Raw genomic sequence first — 20,854 nt, 5'->3', positions numbered from 1 at the left:
ATGGGTGAGCCCATGTATGGCCAAGGCCTAAGCAAATGATCGCTCGGGACATCCTAAGTCATGTCTAAGACCGGTAGGGAGGTCTCCAAATAGGATCCCACCGTAGGGAGGCACCGAGCCACCGAGGCCCAGCGAACGGCCTCGGCACCCACTAGAGAAACCCTCTGGTACTCTTGGAGTGCATCTCTAGACCACTAGCCGAACCCTAGCGAATGGGGCATGGGCCTTCACTCGGACTTACCCGATAACAGCTCACCGGAGATGTCACCGCTCGCACCCACCGAGGGTAGCCTAGCATATTCCCCCTTCCTTCCAAGTGAAAAAGAAGCATGAGGGTCACACAAAAAGTTAGGGGAACCCTTGATCGCCCTCTTGATCCATGCAGAGGCTCGGGGGCTCTTCCTGTGACCTTGCCAAAACTCCGCGACCCGAATTCGCACTTGTGGGCTTGGCAAATACGATAAAAACTTCTCACTCAATACGAAAAAGCCCCTGGAGAAGTAAATCCACTCCTCCAGGGCCTTAGGGGCTACACCCAGTGGGTGCGCTCGCACGCACCCACCGAAACCTCAAAAAACAAAACACAATCCCTACAGGAGCGGCTGCAAGCCAAGTCTCGACAAAACCTCAGAGAGAGTGCTCGCACTCCCCCTAAGGCTCAGGGGCTACTGTCGGGTATCATAAAATGGGGTACCCCGAGCGTACACCAAAAGAGTCGCTTAAACCCCATCAACAACAAAGCCAGAAGGTAATCTATGGGTTAACCACTAGCCTTGTCTGAGCCCACTGGCTCTCCGCCTCGCCTTAGGCCTCGCACAGGAGGTCTTGATGTCCTGACAAATCTCCACCTCATGCGAGGCCTCTTGCAGGAGGCCTCGACAAGGAGCCAAATCTCCATCTCGCCCGAGGCCCTGTGCGTACAGCCTCGAACGAGACAGCGATTCTCCGTATCGCTCGAGGCTGGCTTGGCAATAACCCGTCGCTCCTGCCTCGACCAGTCTCTCCAACAGCGCATCACGTCCCATTAATGCGTCAACCACTCCTATAATCTTAGCCGGACGATGGCTCGACACCATGGAGTGGCCGACGGGACAAGGGGTCGTGTCAATGCCATATCGGCTAGGACAAGGCGCGGCGAGGATTACCGGCCAACGCAGCATGGGAAGTCTAGTCTAGGTCAACATCACCTCAGAATCAGCATGCAAGATCAACAACTCCCTTCGAGCCTCGGCACTCTACGTTAGGGCCTCGGCTATCTCGAGATTCACGTCTACCGAGACCCCCATGACGGTTCGGCCTAGGCACCAACCGAGCCACGGCTTTGCGTGCAGTCAACCTATAGTGACCCGCATGCCGACCGCCACGCCCACCTCGAGGTAGCCTTGGAGCTCCCATGACACATAGGATCGGATGTGACTAGCACGTCGCCCCAGTACTTAAAGGACAGACCACTTCAATGGCCATGCCGTCGTAGGAACAGGCTACAGGGCTCAGACACGCCGCCTCTGTTCGCACAACGCCATGTAGTTGGCACACGTACTACCCTTGTCCCCCTTCAACTATAAAAGGAAAGGACCTAGGCCATTTCTAGGGGACACGCTCACACAAGCAACATTCTATAACACACACACTCCCCCGCTGCCTGAGAGCAACATCTCAAGTAGCCCGCACTGCTCCACACCGAGACCAGGGACTAGCTCCCTCTCTCACCCAGCTTGTAACCCCCTACTACAAGCACTCTGGTGCAAGGAATACAAGATCGACCTCTCAGACTAGATGTAGGGCACCAATTGCCTGAACCAGTATAAGCCTTGTGTCTTTTTGCATCACCATCTAGGATCGGGAACACGTAGTACAAATTTACTAGTTGGTTGCGGATCGCTCAGTCCGAAACGCCGACATTGGTATATTGTATGTACATAGAGTTCTCGTTTGAAATAAAATTGTTAAACGTGAGGGGCGCCGAATGTGCGATAGGTACAAGTTGTTTATTTAGAGTAGAATTTAGGGTGTCGAATGCTAATCGAACAGTGCGCGTGACGTGCGAATCTGGCAAATCATTCTCCAAAAAACTAGGCAAAACCATCGCCGTTCGCTGCAGACGGACAACGACTTCGTTCGTCGTCGTGTGTGTGGCATGCACCGCACCGCACGGTAGGGCAGCTGGCATAGCACCACCGTTGGAAACAGGAGTCGTTACTCATTAGGGTCTCAAGCGGCCACGACAAGGAGCGAGGCGAGCTGCTCCAAACCATGAAGAGGATCTGCTCAGAGCATGGCGTGGCTTGCAAGGAGCACGACTTGGCCTTCTGAGAGCATGACCAAGCCTACCAAGAGCGCGAAGACACGCAACAGAAGGTCAGAAACACGATGACCCAGAAGCTGGAGGTCGAGAGTGTTTCTGTCGGGCTGGCTATGGACCTCGCCAAGACAAGGAGGAATCTTTAGGTGGAGAGCGACGAGCTTGGTATCCTAAGCACCGCCCTTGGAGTGGTCTACGACAACCTTGAGGTGGTGTGGTCGGAGGGGACCAGCTCGCTCGTGGCCTATGCCGTCGAGATCACGGCTCGGGTGCGCCACCTTGAGAGGAATGTCCTTCGCACCAGGGTTAATCAATCCTTCATGATTGCTCGTTCTTATTATGGGGACAACATCGATCTAGAGACGATGAGCCATGGCTTCATGCCTGGCTATGAAGTCCATGAGCTAGAGGAGATGGAAGCGGTGGTGGCTCCCCTTTCATAGGACCTGGCGAATAGGCTCGAATGCATAGTTCTTCCCCAGAGGGGTTAGTTAGTTTAATAGGTCGGGCGATCATTCCTGTAATAAGCGAACAAGTTCTGACCCTTCTATATCGTTCAAACAAACTTGTCATTTTATTTCATTTGATCAAATCTGTTCTTTTATTTTGGTGCGAACGAATTTGTTTTTCCTCCCTTTTATGTGTGAAAAGGGGTTCATGCGTTCTGACCCTTTCATTTGTTAAGACCATAGAGTGCGAGGTGTAGGAGGGAAACTCTTATCACACTGGTAAGCAAGAGTGCTATAGCCACTGGTGTGGCAAAACCTCCTAAGTTATAGGGCCCACATGCACCTGTCACTGTTCGACGACCTTTGACATTTATGCATATGTTTCCAATAACTTAAAAAGACTGTCGGGTGTCCTCGGGGAACCCCGAATCATCCACGATTTCCGAGTAGGATCATGTTACAGAGTCATTGCAGTATTACAACATTTATTCAAATATCAAAACTAGAGTGAAATCAGCGAAAGTCTTACGGTAACATAGTTTACAAACTAGTTGTTTCAAACCTTACAAACTAAGTTCGATAATTATTACAAACCATAGTAGTAGTGGAGTGGCATAATTAATATAGACATATCACACAAAATAAACATCCTGCCCAAGGATTACACATTTACTTCTCATCGTCAGAACAAACGATAGTCATGCAGCATGATCCAAAACAGATCTGCTCATGAGGCTCACCTGCAACAAGGGTCAACGAACCCTGAGTACGAAAGTACTCAACAAAACTTATCCAAAATATTAACTGATAAACTCAGTAATGCAGGCTCAGGGATTCAAGGTATAGCTTTAACAATGATCAAAGTTCTTTTGCATAAAAGCTCTTTTAACAACATTCTTTATATAGAAAACTTCTCAAGAATTATATACAAAGCTGACACGATCTGCACTGAGATCATAAAACTTCATATCCAACACCTTCACAAGCCTTATTCAAGTTCTAGTTATTAATACTACGATGATGAATAGTGAGTTGAGTCTCCTTAACCGAGGAGCAACGACGATTCAAACCGATTAAGCCCAGCTGGGGATTCCAGACCACACGACATATGCATGTCTCCGACCTACATATACCAACCTACCCTTGGATCCTCTAAAACAAGAATGGGTCCGCACCACCCAAGAACACAGTACTCCTAATTACTTAATATGGTAATATGGTAAACATGGAATAACAAGGGTGGTAATGCAACAATTAGGCTTTTACTTAACTCCTAATTACTTAATGCAGTAACGGAAAGCAAAAGCAAAATTTATTTATAAAACACAAGGTAGGGTTGTATGCATCCGGGGCTTGCCTTCGTTGACGGAAAAGTCCGGCTCCTACGACGTTACACAAGGATTCGATCCGACCTCAACAGACGGATTAACCTCCTCAACAGCTTGATTAACTACCATGTTTTCACCTTTGTTCACTACACGTAATAACAATGCCATGTTTAACATGATGTGGAATATGAAACATGATGCTCGATGATGGATGCAAAATTAACAATTTGAATACAACTTTCCTTCGCGGTACAGTTGCAAGTCAACAACTAATTATTTTTCATAACACATACATCAATTGCCAAGGATCATCATCACTAATGATCCAAGGTCATCACTCAATCCAAAAGTCAAAACAAAAACCTAAATCATTAAAGGTTACTATTCGCTTTTATGAATTAATTATTTAATTCAAAATTATGAAATAAATCAACTTATTCTAATTGAGCTCAAAATTTTAGTACATGTTCATTACATGTTAACTAAATGGCAAAACAAATTTCATAATTTTTGGATAAATAGATAAGCCTAGAAAAATCATGGAAATCCATTTATTAATAAATTGAGCAATTTTTATCACATTCAAAAAGTACTGAAAAACATTATTTCATATTTTTCTTAAATACTATACATCACAGAGAGGTCACACAAAAATTTTCATAATTTTTGGAGCTCTAAATAAATCTACACAAAATTAACAAAAATAGACACTATTCATTCAAATCTAAAAATAGAAAAATCATTTGAACGCTGAGTCACTGACAACGGGTCCCACATGTCATCTTCAACCTCCGACGTTGACCACGGCAGCGACGGCTCTGACCAGCGATTTCTCGCCGACGGTGAGATCAACGGCGACGGCCAACGTACCAAAATAATCACCAAGCCTAGGCGCATCGATTGACGTCCCTATCAGCACTGATTACGGCCTTACACTAGCTCGTCGTCGGCCATGGCGGACGCGGTGACATGGCAGCGCTACGCCGGCGACTACAGACCGGTAGCGGTCAAACTAAAGGTTGAGGAAGCACCAGTAGCTCACCCCGAACACGTTGAAGCAAGGAGCAAGGTCGGAGAAGCAACGGAGAGGCGTGACGACGATCTCGGTGATCACGACGGAGCAACACGTCGTCGGCGATGGTGTACCAGCGACTGCAGTGATCAAAATGAGCAACCAGCTATGGATTAAGTACTACAGCATCGAGACGAAACAGAATCAGCCAAAAACAGGGACGAAGATGCACTGTATAGCTCTGGCCACGGCGAATCGCGCTCGGCGGAGGAATTGCCGGCCACGAGGAAGAAGACGATGCAACTCGAGTTCCCGACCAAGACTAGCTGAATTGGTGGGTTGGCTGGATGCGCAAAGATACGGCGAAGCTGGAGCATGCTTTACCGAGATGGCAACGGCGCTAGGTCGATGGCAAAAGCTCGACGGAGCTGCGGCGGTGATGACTGGAAAAACAGAGAAGAAAGAAGAACGACGACGACGGCGTTGGAGCTTTATAGGGCGGCCAAGAAAGCAAGGAGAAGCCACGACGATGCCTTTCCCGCGCCAGTGCGAAGCCAAGGCCACCACGCGCGCGCCTGGAAGCAAGCCGAAGCTCGCCGGCGGTGTAGCGCAAGCGGTGAACACTGTTCACAGTAATTACAAGTTTGCCATTCGCCAAAATTTTCAAATTACTCTCAAATTTTCATAACAACTCAAAAATCTCCAAAAATAAAAGTTGTTCAAAATCAAAAGTTCTACAACTTTGCTTTTATAACCATCTCCTAATTCGGTCTAGATTTTGAAATGAACTTTTGAATTTGAATAGGGAAATTTAACGAATTACGCCTTTTTAAATTACTCAAAATTTTTCTAAACAACTTGAAAAACTCCAAGAACAAACTTTGTATAACTTGCCAAGCTCTACACTTTTGCTGTTGGGCCCAACCCCAAAATATGCTTAGATTTTGAAATGGATTTTCAGGGTAGGGTTTAAATGTCGAAAAGCGGGGTTTTCTCGAAAAATTCAAAACCCAGACAAACTTTGAACTTGAGTCAAACAATACAATTCAACACTCATTACACAAATGTAAACTTGTTTTAATAAATGCACATCAAAGTTTTCACCAAATGCCAAATGCTTTGCAATGCATATGATGACATTTCAGATTTTAATATTTAGGCACCCGAGGTGTTACAATCCTTTCCCCTAAAAGAAATCTCGCCCCGAGATTCAAAGCCATCGGGTAAGTAATGGAAAAGGAAATGTGTCGCGAGAACACATACAAACTCTGTCCATAAAATAGCTGAGGTTCCTTTACAAAACACAATTTGTACTACCGAACTCAAATAACATTACTCTATTCTATATTGACGCTAGAAATTCTGGAAACTTTTCTAATAAGTAATCTTCTGATTCCCAAGTAGCTTCCTCTTCTAAATGTTGATTCCATTGTATTTTGTAGAACTTGATTGTCCTTCTTCGAGTAACACGATCTTTCTGATCTAACACTCAGATAGGATATTCGGAATAGGTTAAATCCAGTTCTAGTTCTACTCCTTCAACTTCAACATTCTGTTTAGGCACTCGGAGACACTTCTTCAATTGAGAAACATGGAATACATCATGCACAGCTGCGAGATGTTCAGGTAATTGCAAGCGATATGCCACTTTTCCATACCTCTCCAAAATTTGATATGGTCCAATATATCGAGGCGCCAACTTTCCTTTAACACCAAAACGGTTAACTCCCTTCATTGGTGATACTTTCAGATATACAAAATCTCCTTTGTTAAATACCAATGGTCTCCATCTTCTATCCGCATAACTCTTTTGTTGTGACTGAGCTATCTTCAAATTACTCTGTATTTGCCTAACCTTGTCTTCTATTTCTTTCACAAGGTCAACTCCAAAGAATCTTCTTTCTCCAGGCTCAGACCAACTCAATGATGTCCTGCATCTACGACCATAGAGTGCTTCAAATGGAGCCATTCTAATGCTTTCCTGATAACTATTGTTGTATGAGAACTCGGCCAAAGGTAAGCATTCATCCCACTTATTGGAATAGTTAAGGACACAACACCTTAACATATCTTCAAGCACTTGATTAACTCTTTCAGTCTGTCCATCAGTCTGCGAATGATAAGCTGTACTATACAGAAGTTTGGTACCCAATGAAGAATGCAATTGTTTCCAAAAGTTGGAGACAAACTGTGTACCTCTATCTGACACAATAGTCTTGGGTACTCCATGGAGACTCATGATTCTTGCTAAATACATCTTGGCATATTGGATCATGGGATATATTGTCTTGACTGGAAGAAAATGTGCTGACTTAGTGAGTCGATCTACAATAACCCATACTAAGTCAAATCCCTTTGATGTCTTGGGTAGACCAACAATAAAGTCCATACTTATGTCCTCCCACTTCCAAGATGGAATAGGTAATGGTTGTAATTCACCAGCAGATCTCAAATGTATAGCTTTCACCTTTTGACAAGTGTCACACTTTGCTATGTATCTAGCAATCTCTATTTTCATTTTAGTCTACCAGAATCTTTGCTTCAAGTCATGGTACATCTTGTTACTTCCCAGATGGATTGATAACCTAGTAGCATGTGCCTCATCTAGAATTGACTGCCGCAACTCAGGAACTTTTGGTACCACCAGGCGATCCTTGAACCACAACACATCTTCATCATCAATACTAAAGCATTCCGCTTTTCCATTCTTGACTCTTTCCTTAATATGGGCTATACCCATGTTTTCCTTCTGAGCAGTAATAACTTGATCTCGAATAGTGGCTTCAACAATTATGTTGGTCAAACTTCCTTGTTGAATTACTTCTACATTCAACTTTTCCATTTCTTGACATAAATTCAAACCCATTGTTCTCACTATCAGACAATTGCAATAACCTTTGTGACTGAGGGCATCTGCAACTACATTTGCTTTACCAGGGTGATAATGTACTTCCAAATCATAATCCTTAATCAGTTCTAACCATCTTCTTTGTCGCATGTTTAACTCTGACTGAGTGAAGATATACTTTAAGTTGTTGTGGTTTGTATACATATGACACGTATTACCAAGCAGGTAATGCCGCCAAATCTTCAGAGCATGAACCACAGCTGCTAACTCCAAGTCATGAGTCAGATAGTGTTCTTCATGTTGCTTAAGTTGCCTAGATGCATAGGCAATGACTCGGCCTTCTTGCATCAACACACATCCAATACCAATACCTGAAGCATCACAATAAACATCAAATGGCTTCTCGATGTCAGGTTGGGCTAATACTGGTGCAGTGGTTAACAGTCTCTTCAAAGTCTGGAAAGCCTTCTCACAATCTGATGACCAGACAAACTTAACTTGGTTCTTCAACAATTCAATTATGGACTTTGATATCTTTGAGAAATCTGGAATAAACCGACGGTAATATCCCGCCAGACCCAGAAAACTCCAAACTTGATGAACTGTGGCTAGCGGTTTCCAATCAAGCACATCTTTCACTTTGCTGGGATCAACTGTAACTCCTTCGGCTGACAAGACATGTCCAAGAAATTGCACTTCCTTAAGCCAAAAATCACACTTGCTGAACTTGGCATATAGTTGATGTTCTCTCAAGCGGGTCAGAATAATTCTAAGATGTTCCGCATGTTCTTTCTTATTCTTGGAATATACTAAAATGTCATCAATAAACACCACTACAAACTTGTCTAGCTTAGGCATGAATACTGAGTTCATTAAATACATGAAATGAGCTGGTGCATTTGTCAAACCAAAAGACATTACCAAGTATTCATATAATCCATATCTTGTGGTAAATGCCATTTTGGGAATATCTTCAGGCTTTATCTTGATTTGGTGATATCCTGACCTCAAATCTATCTTGGAGGAAACTTTGGCTCTGGCCAATTGATCAAAAAGCAGATCTATCCGAGGTAATGGATACTTATTCTTGATGGTCACTTCATTCAATGGATGATAGTCGACACATAACCTCAAAGTCTCATCTTTCTTTTTCACAAAAATTGCCGGACATCCCCAAGGTGAAGAACTAGGTTGGATAAACCCTTTCTCAATCAATTCTTGTAACTGAGTTTTCAACTCGGCCAATTCCTTAGGTGGCATCCTATAAGCTCTCCGAGAAATCGGAGCTGTTCTAGGTTGTAACTCTATATTGAACTGTACATTCCTATCAGGTGGTAGACCGCGTAAATCTTCAGGAAACACATTTGGAAATTCACATACTACCAGAATATCTCTAATCTCTTTGACAGCAGTTGCACAAATCTTGCCCACTGATTTTCTTAGGGTTAGAAGTTGGATAAGAAGTTGAGAATTATTATCAGGCAAACTCACTCTTAAGGTCCTATTCAAAGCATCTATAACAGCCTTATGCTGGTACATCCAATTCATTCCCAAGATTACATCTATATCCTGATCCTTAAGGATAATCATGGTAGTGGGAAAAATATGCCCACCTAGGTTTACGGGTATCTAGTATACCATTTCCTTAATACACAGACGTCCCCTGGGTGACTGTATAAAGAAACTTTCCTTTGTTGCCCCAATTAAAATTTCATGCTTCACGACAAATGTTCTATTAATGAATGAATGCGATGCGCCAGAATCAAAAAGTATAACTGCAGGGTGATTGGCAATAGGAAACATACCCATCATCACTGGCTCCCCTTCCGGAATTTCTCCAGCTTGAATATAGAACACCCGTCCTGTCTTCCTCTCATCTTTGCCCTTCTGAGCATTCTGATTGTGGTTCTTGTTTGGTGCCTGACCCTGTTGTTGATTGGCAGGAGCCTTCTGATAATTTTGATTAGCCTGCCTAGGGTATGGACATTCCCTGGAGAAATAATCAGTCCTTCCACAATTGTAGCATGGATAGTTGTGACCCTGGGATGTTGGAGCATTGCCACCAGGAGCATTGGTTGACTGTGAACTCGGATATGTTATAGCAGGATGGACATTTGACTGTTGCCTAGCTTGGAACTGCGGCGGACGATAAGGAGGACGATTATGCTGTACTAGATGATAAATCACCCTCCGCCTCTTCTGATTTCCCCCAAAAGATCTAGACGGCACACTCTTTTTCTTTTTGAGCTCCTTATGCTGCCGATACTTTGACTCTGAAGCAATTGCAATATTTACTGCCTCATGGTAAGTAACATTGGTGCAAGTGGTCATCATTGTCTGCAACTTGGTATTCAGGCCTCTCATAAACCACCTCTTCTTCTTAGCATCAGTATTGACATGTTCGGATGCATATTGGGACAGATGATTAAATCTTCCCACATACTGCATCATGATTTGATCTCCTTATTTCAAAGCAAGGAATTCATCTAGCTTCATAGCCATAACTCCTTCAGGAATATAATGGGCTCTGAAGGCTGTACGGAACTCAGCCGAAGTTATTGGAATACCAGCTGGTTGCATAGCCACTAAGTTTGCCCACCAAGCACTTGCTGCTCCTCTAAGTTGTTGGGCGGCAAATGTAGGTTTCTGATACTCCGTGCATGGGATAAAGTCAAATTTCTGTTCCATGGTTCAAAGCCAGTCATCAGCCTCCAATGGTTCATCTGCCTTGGTGAACACCGGGGGTCTTGTGTCTGTAAAATCAACATATGTAGCCTCCTGTCGGTTATGGTGGCGTCCACGGTTTCCATACATCTGATTCTAATTACTCTAAGCCATCTCATGAAGCAAACGAGAATTTTCAGCCGTCACATTGACAAGTGCAGTTATAGCATCAGCTAAATTGGTTGGAACTAGTGGCGGATCTGGAATACCATCCTCATCTTGTGAAGTTCCCGGAATAAACGAACCCCATATACAATGCATCTGCTCATAACAAACCAAACTTTATTCACATGTCTTTATTGAATTGTACCAAAGCTTACTCTAGACACCTTACATAGAGTTTACTAATGTACAAACAAACCCACGAGTATGAGAACAAAACTACATAACTTAGCTAGAGCTACTATTATACAACTCTACTCTTTTCCTCAATTTCTTCAAACTTCAGGCTCGGTATCCATTCCGGAATTATTACCGCCTTCATCATCGCTTTCATCGATCATTACTAATTCTTCAGGATCTTCTTCTTCTTCCTCTCCCGATTCATCATCATCGGCAAGGATGACACCGGGGTCCATGGCATCAGCTTGAGGCTCATGATTCGGATTTAGTAGATTGCTAAGCCTATGAACTTCCTCATGTAGATATGTATTATGTTCTTCTAAATCGTCTACATAGAATTCTAGCTCATGAGTTCTAGCTCTAGCTACATTTTCCCTGTGCCAAGCTTCATTTCTTCCTTCCACCGTATGAACGAACATACTTTTGTAGTTCCTATGTGCGGTGGTGAGTTGCCTCAATTGACCCTATAATTCTCCTATTTGTATAACATCCAAAGCCCTATCTCTCGTAGATTGTGCTAACTCCATAGAAACCCTCAATATCTCTGCCTGGGGATCAGGCCTAGTACTGCTACTGCTAGCACCATCATTTCTAGGGGCAAGTTGGTGACGAGGAACTCCTTTGGGTCCGATGGACTTACGGGGCGTCATCTTGGCATGAGCCATACTGTAGGAAGCCAATTTAATCCAAGTAAGACCATTTGATCAAAATCCAAAAAGTAGCTAAGATGGATTATATTCCTCCAACCAGACTCACTACTTAACTCCAGACTAAGAGGTGAAGGAAGTAACGAGTGAATTATTCATGATGCATGCATCGTTCTTACGAACAAAAACATCAAAGTTTATAATGCATATAAATAACATTTATTTTTATATAGGGCATAGTAAGATTACTACTCCACCACACAAAACCTTTTAATCAAATAGGGAATGGTGAGAAAGAAATAAGATAAGTCAGAAGCAATTTGGACCAAATTTTCAAGTTAAATTTAGTCATCCCAATTCATTTTAAAGTTTTTGTAAAACAATACAACAAAAACCTTGTAACGATTTCTCTGATACCATTCTATGGCAGAACCTCCTAAGTTATAGGGCCCACATGCACCTGTCACTGTCCGACGACCTTTGACATTTATGCATATGTTTCCAATAACTTAAAAAGACTGTCGGGTGTCCTCGAGGAACCCCGAATCATCCACAATTTCCGAGCAGGATCACGTTACAGAGTCATTGCAGTATTACAACATTTATTCAAATATCAAAACCAGAGTGAAATCAGCGGAAGTCTTACGGTAACATAGTTTACAAACTAGTTGTTTCAAACCTTACAAACTAAGTTCGATAATTATTACAAACCATAGTAGTAGTGGAGTGGCATAATTAATATAGACATATCACACAAAATAAACATCCTGCCCAAGGATCACACATTTACTTCTCATCGTCAGAACAAACGATAGTCATGCAGCATGATCCAAAACAGATCTGCTCATGAGGCTCACCTGCAACAAGGGTCAACGAACCCTGAGTATGAAAGTACTCAACAAGACTTATCCGAAATATTAACTGATAAACTCAGTAATGTAGGCTCAGGGATTCAAGGTATAGCTTTAACAATGATCAAAGTTCTTTTGCATAAAAGCTCTTTTAACAACATTCTTTATATAGAAAACTTCTCAAGAATTATATACAAAGCTGACACGATCCGCACTGAGATCATGAAACTTCATATCCAACACCTTCACAAGCCTTATTCAAGTTCCGGTTATTAATACTACGATGATGAACAGTGAGTTGAGTCTCCTTAACCGAGGAGCAACGACGATTCAAACCGATTAAGCCTAGCTGGGGATTCTAGACCACATGACATATGTAGGTCCCTGACCTACATATACCAACCTACCCTCGGATCCTCTAAAACAAGAATGGGTCCGCGCCACCCGAGAACACAGTACTCCACCATTCCAGCCCATGGCCACGTGGGTACACGCTATTCCCGCCATCTCTCCACTCCCAGTGTGCGAGTAGCCATTCTCGTAATAGAATTGCCAAGATCAGGCTTACCGGAGTATGTGGTTAGTACTACAAATTCTCACCTCATACAATTCAACAACGAACGTGCCTTAATCGACACAGGCGGAAAGAACCCGCTCACAAGACCTCCATGTCTTGTGGCTCACACACACCGAGTCCGCCCGGTCTAGATTTATTACTCTACATTCCCATATCACATGCTAACAAAGTTAACCAATGTTCCGTTTAAAACTTGTAGGTGGCAGGTAGTCACCTGACTTTCATCGTTCTATGCATAGCTAAGCAAAACTAGACATATACGAATTTAAAACTGGTAATATGGTAAACATGGAATAACAAGGGTGGTAATGCAACAATTAGGCTTTTACTTAACTCCTAATTACTTAATGCAGTAACGGAAAGCAAAAGCGAAATTTATTTATAAAACACAAGGTAGGGTTGTATGCATCCGGGGCTTGCCTTCATTGACGGAAAAGTCCGGCTCCTGCGACGTTACACAAGGATTTGATCCGACCTCAACAGACAGATTAACCTCCTCAATAGATTGACGGAAAAGTCCCTATCAGCACTGATTACGGCCTTACACTAGCTCGTCGTCGGCCATGGCGGACGCGGTGACACGGCAGCGCTACGCCGGTGACTACAGACCGGTAGCGGTCAAACTAAAGGTCGAGGAAGCACCAGTAGCTCACCCTGAACACGTTGAAGCAAGGAGCAAGGTCGAAGAAGCAATGGAGAGGCGTGACGATGATCTCGGTGATCACGGCGGAGCAACACGTCGTCGGCGATGGTGTACCGGCGACTGTAGTGATCAAAATGAGCAACCAGCTATGGATTAAGTACTACAGCATCGAGATGAAATAGGGTTAGCCAAAACCAGGGACGAAGATGCACCGTATAGCTCTGGCCACGGCGAATCGCGCTCGGTGGAGGAATTGCCGGCCGCGAGGAAGAAGACGATGCAACTCGAGTTCTCGACCAAGACTAGCCAAATTGGTGGGTTGGCTGGATGCGCAAAGATACGGTGAAGCTAGAGCACGCTTTACCGAGACGGCAACGGCGCTAGGTCGATGGCAAAAGCTCGTCGGAGCTGTGGCGGTGATGACTAGAAAAACAGAGAAGAAAGAAGAACGACGATGACGGCGTTGGAGCTTTATAGGGCGGCCAAGGAAGCAAGGAGAAGCCACGACGATGCCTTTCCCATGCCAGCGCGAAGCCAAGGCCGCCATGCGCACACCTGGAAGCAAGCTGAAGCTCGTCGGCGGTGTAGCGCAAGCGGTGAACACTGTTCACAGTAATTACAAGTTTGTCATTTGCCAAAATTCTCAAATTACTCTCAAATTTTCATAACAACTCAAAAATCTCCAAAAATAAAAGTTGTTCAAAATCAAAAGTTCTACAACTTTGCTTTTATAACCATCTCCTAATTCGGTCTAGATTTTGAAATGAACTTTTGAATTTGAATAGGGAAATTTAACGAATTACGCCTTTTTGAATTACTCAAAATTTTTCTAAACAACTTGAAAAACTCCAAAAACAAACTTTGTATAACTTGCCAAGCTCTACACTTTTCCTTTTGGGCCCAACCCCAAAATATGCTTAGATTTTGAAATGGATTTTCAGGGTAGGGTTTAAATGTCGAAAAGCGGGGTTTTCTCGAAAAATTCAAAACCCAGACAAACTTTGAACTTGAGTCAAACAATACAATTCAACACTCATTACATAAATGTAAACTTGTTTTAATAAATGCACATCAAAGTTTTCACCAAATGCCAAATGCTTTGCAATGCATATGATGACATGTCAGATTTTAATATTTAGACACCCAAGGTGTTACAACTGGGGCATAGGTTTCTTTTAGTCCGACCAACCTTACTCAGTCGTTCGTTTCCACAGACCTTGCCACTAGGTTTTTCAACATGAGGAAGGGGTTGGGCGCGACGACTGTTTTAGAGAGGGTGTATATATACTCTTATCATCTCTCGAGTGAGACCCGACCCCTTGCCGCTGTTGGGGTCGGGAGTCACTAAAGATCGAGGAGAGGATAGCGAAACTAGTAAGAGAAAGCATCTCTTATTTTCGTACGTACCCCCTTCCTAGGATCTGAGCCATCGTTTCTCTGACAGCGCGTTCGGTCTTCTTACGAGTCCAACTTTCCTCAAGCCCCCGCGCATAGCGGGGGTCTGGTCGAGGGTCGACTCGTTGTTGTGATCGTCGCCTCGTCCATGGTTTTTGCAACCGGAGGGGTTGAGCTAACATCACTTGCCTCGATGGCTTGAGTGATGTGCTCGTCAAGCTCGCTAACGGACATGTTCAAGTGAAATCTGGGTCCGTCATTCGTGATGGGGTCAGCATAGCCCTCATGTGGCATTCCACTGCTCCTTAACCCACCTTCCGACACATGCCCATGTCGCTCCGAAGAGCGACTCAGGTGTCCCACTGGCCTCCCCTCGATGGAGATTCTGTGGACTCGGCTCGAGGTTAGGATCAAACGAGAAGGTTGAGATGACCTTGTCCGCTTCTAAGCGGGTCGAATGAAGGTCGCTGGGGCTCATCTGCGTTTTCTCCCCTGGCTCTGTTCGATGCGAGGTGGCCTCGAGCCCTTCGTGGACCATCCTTCAAACCCTAGTCAGTTAGATTCCCGAGCTATGGTCGGGCGGCTTGAGCCCCTAAGCCCTATTGGGCTTGGTAGGGGTCGGCCAAATTTCGTGCGTCACCCCATCCATGGTTTTCATAACTGGAGGGGCTAAGCTAACGACACTTGCCATGATGGCTCGAGTATCGCGCTCAGCGAGCTCGCTAATGGGCATATTCGAGTGGAATCCGGGTCCGTCATTCGCTGACAGGGTTGGCATAGCCCTCACGTGGCATTCCAGTGCTCCTTAACCTGCCTCCCGATAGATGCCCATGTTGTTCCAGAGACCGACTCAGGTGACCCACTGGCCTCTCCTCGTTGGAGATTCTGTGGGCTTAGCTTGAGGTTAGGATCATACAAGAAAGGTCTAGATGTCCCTATCCACTTCTGAGCGGGGTCAGACAAGGCCGCTAGGGCTCATCTATGTTTTTCTTCCCTGGCTCTGGTTGACACGAGGTGGCCTCGAGCCCTTCGTAGGTCGGCCTTCAAACCTCGGTCGGTCGCCGCTCATGTCGAATGAGACGACTACCGCTTCGTGACGCGACACGAAGCGTTGTGATGAAGCAATTGCATATGCAATGCTCAGATGTATGGGATGAATGCATGGATGAATGCATGCATGAGCATGGATGAATGAATGATCATGCACTAGAAAAGAAAGGTGGGGGTTGGTAAAGTTACCTCGATGGCTCGAGTGATGGGTTCGAGGAGCTCTTATTGGATATGTCTGTGTGGGGTTCAGATCTGTCGTTCGCGACAGAGTTGGCGTAAACTACATGGGGTACCACACTGCTCCTTACCCATCTCTCGGCCACGACCCGAGCCGTCCGATCGACTTTGGGCAATCTGCGAGCCTCTCCTCGATGGAAATTCCATAGGTAGGCCCCTCCAAATCCTTCCTGGGAAGGCGGAGGCTAAAGCTTGGAGTGTAGGCAACAAACTCCGATCATACTGGTGAGCAAAAAACACCATAGCCGCCGAGGCCTAGGTTTCTTGCAGTCCAACCAATTTGACCCAGCGTTTGTTTCCACACACCTTGCCTTTAGGTTTTAGCGCAAGAAGGGGGTTAGGCATCGAGAAAGTCTACCGAATAGACACTCTTGCCAGCCCCCTAGTGAGACACGACCCCTTGCCATTGCTAGGGTCGAGGGCTCGATAGCAAAATTAATGCGCGTAAAGTAAGGGTGACCCGTCTCTCGGCAGCGGCCCAAATCATTCAATCGACTTGGGTGACCCACTGGCACAGGACTTACCTCGATGGCATGAGTGATGGATTCAGGGAGCTCTTACCAGATATGTTCGAGCAAAATTTGGGTCCGTCATTCGTAACGGGGTCAGCCTAACCCGCATGGGGCATCCTACTGCTCCCTACCCATCCCTCGGCAGCGGCTAAGCCGTTCGGTCGACTTGTATTGCCCTACTGGGACAGGACTTATCTACGAAGATAGAGGAAGAGAACATCCCACGCAAGAATTTAGTTAGGCAGATAAGTAAGGTGGCGAACTTGTAATAAATGGACAAGCTCTTAAATTTTGTTATAGTCAAACAACTTTTTAGCCCTTCTCCCCTTTTGTATAAAAAGGTTAGTGCATTCTGACCCTTTCCGTCGTTAAGGTCATAAAGCTTGGGGTACGGGTGAGCAAATTCTGATCACGCTGGTGAGCAAAGGTGTTGTAGCCGCTGGGGCATAAGTTTCTCACAGTCTGACCAGTTATACTCAGAGTTTGTTCCCGCAACCCTAGCTCCTAGGTCTTAATGTGATAGGGGGGTTAGGCACAAAGAAAGTTGTCCAGGTGGATAAACTCTTAGACGTGCACCAACACTTTTTGTGACTAAGGCCAAAAAAGCTCGGGGTGTGAAAAAAACTCTGATCACGCTGGTGAGCAAAGGCGCCATAGCCTCCGAGGTGTAGATCTCTCATAGTCCAAACAATTTTACTCAGTGTTTATTTTCACAAACCTTGCTTCTGGGCCTTAACATGAGAGAGGGTCGGGCGTAGAGAATGTCTACTAGATAGGTATGCTCTTATTAGCCCCTGAGTGAGGCCAGACCCCGCTGTTGCTGGGGTCAGGTATCACTAAAGGTCAGGGAGTTTGATAGTGAAAGTGATAAGAGAAAGTGTGTGTTTATTAAGGGTAAAAGCGATGTAGCTGCTCGATGTTTCAGGCATTGACGAAGACTCCACTGTCGATGGTCTTAAGCTTGTAGGCGCTCGGTCGGAGCACCTCCGCGATGATGTACGGTCCCTCCCACAACGGAGAGAGCTTGTGGTAGTTCTTGCTGCTCTAGACGAGGCAGAGGACTAGGTCTTCGACATTGAAGGCCTCACCCTATACTTGATGGCTATGGTACCGGTGCAATGCTTGCTGGTACTTGGCTGAGCGGAGGAGGGCAACATCGCACGCTTCATCCAGCTGGTCCATGGCATCCTCGAGGGACACCTTGGCTCCCTATTCATCGTACGCTCTAACACTTGATGCTCTATAGTCGAGGTCAGTCGGAAGGATAGCCTCGGAACCGTAGACCACGAAGAATGGTGTGTAGCCAGTGGCCTGGCTAGGGGTCGTCCTTAGGCTCTAGAGCACCATAGGAACCTCTGCGACCCATCATCCGCCAAACTTGTTCAATTAGTTGAAGATCTTAGGCTTGAGGCCCTGTAGGACCATGCTATTTGCGCGCTTGACCTGCCCATTCATGCGGGGGTGCGCTACGGTGGCCCAATCAACTTGGATATTATATTCATCGTAGAATTGGAGGAACTTCTTTCCGGTGAACTACGTGTCGTTGTCCATGATAATGGAGTTCGGTACTCTAAAGCGATAGACGATATCAAGGAAGAATAGCACGGCTTGCTTGGACTTGATCGCGAAGATTGGTTGGGCCTCTATCCACTTTATAAACTTGTCTACAGTGATAGGCAAGTGGGTATAGCCCCTAGGCGCTCTTTTGAGAGGTTCGACCAGATCGAGCCCCCAGACCATGGACGGCTATGTGATGGGGATCCTCTGGAGTGCTTGGGCCGATAGGTGGGTCTACTGAGCATAGTACTGACACCGTTCATAGGTGCGCATAATCTATTCGGTGTCGGCTACAGTGGTCGGCCAGTAGAAGCCCTAACGGAATGCATTTCTGACTAGGGTTCTAGGCGTGGCATGGTGACCGCAGATCCTACCGTGGATATCGCTCAACAGCTGCTTCCCTTGTTCGATGGGGATGCAGCGATGTAGGATCTCGGTGTGGCTTCGCTTGTAGAGTTCGCCCTCAATAAGGACAAAAGACTTGGTGCAACGCGTGAGCCACCGAGCCTCTGTCTTGTCCATCAGTAGCGCCTCGCGGAGAAGGTAGTCAAGGTAAGGCATCCTCTAGTCGACCAGAGGGTCAGGCTCTATTGTTGGATCCTCGTCAAGCTCCATGACCTCAGGGTCGGATGGAGCCGATGGCTAGTTAGCCCTCGAGCCTAAGGTAGGCGGCTCATCACTAGCTTGTTCTAGCTCCTCATAGCAAACCGAGGGTTTGTGCTGATCGCTGGCGAAGATGCTTGTTGGCATTGGCTCTTGGCCGGACGTCGCCTTCGCCAACGCATCGGCCGCCTCATTGAGATACCTTGGGATATGATTGAGCTCAAGGCCATCGAACTTGTCCTCCAACTAGCGGACTTCTCGGTAGTATGCAGCCATCTTGGCACCATGGCAGCTCGACTCCTTCATGACTTGGTCGATGACCAGCTAGGAGTCACCCCGGATGTTGAGGCATCGGATACCCAACTCGATGGTGAAACGCAGGCCGTTGATGAGTGCCTATGTGAACCATGTACCTCATGCGTACCCTAAGGGGCAAAACGAAGACTAGCCCTACGCCGGTGCCTTTCTTCATCATTGATCTGTTGAAGTACATCATCCAGTACTCTTGGTCAATGACTGCTGGCAGCATTTGGATCTCGGTCCACTCTGTAATGAAATCAGCCACCACTTAGGACTTGATGGCCATCCGGGAGGCATACGAGATGCCTTGTCCCATCAGCTCGAGTGCCCACTTCGTGATTCTTCCCATAGCATCCTGGTTTTGGACGACCTCGCTGAGGGGGAAGGACATCACGACCATCACCAGATGTGACTCAAAGTAGTGGCATAGCTTCCTCTTGATGACGAGGACAGCATATAGGAGCTTCTAGATTTGGAGATAGTGGGTCCTAGAATCGCATAGGACCTCGCTAATGAAGTACACAGGGCACTGTATTTTGAGGGCGTGTCCCTTTTCTTCTCGCTCCACCACCAGGGCAGCACTGACCACTTGCGTGGTGGCCATAATGTAGAGCAGAAGTGGTTCTCTATCGGTCAGAGGAACTAGGATCGGGGCCTTCATCAGGATCTGTTTGACTATGTCAAGCATTTCCTAGGCCTCGAGCGTCCATTCAAAATGGTCGGCCTTCTTCAAAAGCCGATAGAGTGGGATATCTCGTTAGTCGAGGCACGAGATGAAGCAGCTGAGCACAGTGAGACACCCTATAACTCGTTGTATCCCTTTCATGTTCTAAATCAGGCCCATCCTTGTGATAGCTGAGATCTTCTCTGGGTTGGCTACGATGCCATGCTCGAAGATGATGAAACCAAGCAGCATACCCCTTGGGACCTCAAAAACGCACTTTTTTGGGTTGAGCTTAATACCGTTTGCTCAGAGTTTTGCGAAGGTCTGCTCAAGGTCGGCTACGACCTAGTCAGCCTATTTGGACTTGACCACGATGTCGTCCACGTAGGCCTCAATAGTTCGCCCGATGAGGTCTCTGAAACACTTGAGCATACAACACTAGTACATAGCCCCTGCATTCTTCAGACCAAATGGCATTGTGACATAGCAAAATGATCTGAACAGGGTGATGAAAGATGTCGCAAGCTGGTCATACTCTTTCATCATGATTTGATGGTACCCGGAGTACGCATAAAAAAAACAAAGGGTTTTGCACCCTAAGGTAGAGTTGACTATTTGGTCTATGCATGGCAAAGGAAACGGATCCTTTGGACACGCTTTGTTAAGACCCATGTAGTCAACACACATTCTCCATTTCTTGCTCTTCTTTCATACAAGGATGGGATTGGCCAACCACTCTAGGTGGTATACTTCCCTGATAAACCTTGCTGCCAACAGCTTTGCAATCTCCTCACCGATGGCCTTGCATTTCCC

This window comes from Miscanthus floridulus, chromosome 6 (genome assembly GCF_019320115.1).
Source record: "Miscanthus floridulus cultivar M001 chromosome 6, ASM1932011v1, whole genome shotgun sequence".
Classification (NCBI taxonomy): Eukaryota; Viridiplantae; Streptophyta; class Magnoliopsida; order Poales; family Poaceae; genus Miscanthus; species Miscanthus floridulus.
The sequence above is the reverse complement of the archived record's forward strand: the minus strand, read 5'-3'. Positions refer to the sequence as shown.